This window comes from Lynx rufus, unplaced genomic scaffold (assembly GCF_022079265.1).
Source record: "Lynx rufus isolate CCGP_SWC_20201006 ecotype Redwood Valley unplaced genomic scaffold, mLynRuf1.p SCAF_4, whole genome shotgun sequence".
Lineage (NCBI taxonomy): Eukaryota > Metazoa > Chordata > Mammalia > Carnivora > Felidae > Lynx > Lynx rufus.
In genome coordinates, this window is record NW_025814856.1 from 153,784,478 (window position 1) to 153,786,735 (window position 2,258).

Genomic DNA, 2,258 nt, shown 5'->3' on the forward strand with positions numbered 1-2,258 from the left:
AATATCATATGACTTCACTCATATGGGGAATTTAAGATACAAAACAGATGGACATAAGGGAAGGGAAGCAAAAAAGAATACAAAAACAGGGAGGGGGACAAATTGTAAGAGACTCTTGAATACAGAGAATAAACTGAGGATTGCTATAGCGGTTGCGGGTGGGAGAATGGGCTAAATGGGCAAGGGACAGAAGGGCACTTGTTGGGATGAGTACTAGTTGTTATATGTGGGGGATCAGTCACCAGATTGTACTCCTGAAATCATTATTGCACTATATGCTCACTAACTTGGATGTAAATTAAAAAATAAATAGAAGAAAAAAAAAGGAAGTTGTTTCGACTGAGGCCAAAGAGGTTGCTGCTTCTTCTGTTCTCCTCTAGGATTTTAATGGTTTCCTGTCTCACACCGATATCTTAAATCCATTTTAAATTTCTCTTTGTGTATAGTGTAAGAAATGGTCCTGTTTCATTATTTTACATGTTGCTGCCCAGGTTTCCCAATACCATTTGTTAAAGAAACTGTCATTTTTCCATTGGATATCCTTTCCTGCTTTGTCAAACATTAGTTGACCATAGAATTGTGGGTTCATTTCTGGGTTTTCTATTCTGTTCCACTGATCTATATGTCTGTTTTTGTGCCAGTACCATACTGTCCTGATTACCTCAGCTTTGTAATATAACTTGAAGTCTGGAATTGTGATGTCTCCAGCTTTTATTTTATTTTTCAAGATTGCTTTGGCTATTTTGGGCCTTTTGCGCTTCGATATAAAGCAGGTCTTAGGTCTGTGAAATATGCTGGTGGTATTTTGATTTTTTTTTATTTTTTTAAAAATTTTTATTTATTTTTGAGAGACAGAGAGAGAGTGTGAGTGGGGGAGGGGCAGAGAGAGAGAGGGAGACACAGAATGCAAACCAGGCTGTAGGCTCCATCCTGTCAGCACAGAGCCTGACATGCGGCTTGAACTCACAAACCACGAGATCATGACTTGAGCTGAAGTCAGATGCCTAACAACTGAGCCACCCAGACGCCCCATGCTAGTGGTATTTTGATAGGAATTGCATTGAATGTGTGGATTGTTTTGAGGAGTATAGACATTTTAACAATATTCCTTCTTCCAATCCAGGTGCATGGAATGTTTTTTTCCATTTCTATGTGTTATCTTTAATTTCTCTTATTGTTTTACAGTTTTCAAAATATAGATCTTTTACCTCTTTGGTTGGGTTAATTCTGAGGTATCTTATGGATTTTAGTGCAATTATAAATGGGATTGATTCCTTGATTTCTCTGTGTGCTGCTTCATTATTGGTGTATAGACCCATCTATTTGCTGTCTGCAAGAGACTCATTTTAGACATGAGGACACCTTCAGATTGAAAGTGAGGGGATGGAGAACTATCAATCATTCTACTGGAAGTCAAAAGACAGCTGGAGTAGCCATACTTGTATCAGACAAACAAATTAAAGGCTGTAACAAGAGATAAAGAAGGTCATTATATAATAATTACAGGGTCTATCCATCAGGAAGAGCTAACGATTATAAATGTCTATGCGCTGAATACAGGAGCCCCCAAATTACTCACAATTACTCACAAACATAAGCAACCTTATTGATAAGAATGTGGTAATTGCAGGGGACTTTAATACCCTACTTACAACAATGAAGAGATCATGTAGACACAGGATCAATAAAGAAACAAGGGCCCTGAATGATACATTGGATCAAATGGACTTGACATATATATTTAGAACTCTGCATCCCAAAGCAACAGAATATACTTTCTTCTCAAGTGCACGTGGAACATTCTCCAAGAAAGATCACGTACTGACTGGGTCACAAAACAGCCCTTCATAATTATAAAAGAAATGAGATCATACCATGCACACTTTCAGACCACAATGCTATGAAACTTGAAATCAACCACAGGAAAAAGCCTGGAAAACCTCGAAAAGCATGGAGGTTAAAGAACACCCTACTAAAGAATGAATGGGTCAACCAGGCAATTAGAGAAGAAATTTTAAAAAATGTAGAAACAAATGAAAATGAAAATACAACAATCCAAATGCTTTGGGATGCAGCGAAGGCAGTCCTGAGAGGAAAATACATCGCAATCCAGGCCTATCTCAAGAAACAAGAAAAATCCCAAATACAAAATCTAACAGCACACCTAAAGGAACTAGAAGCAGAACAGCAAAGACACCCCAAACCCAGCAGAAGAAGTGAAATGCTAAAGATCAGAGAAGAAATGAACAATATAGAAT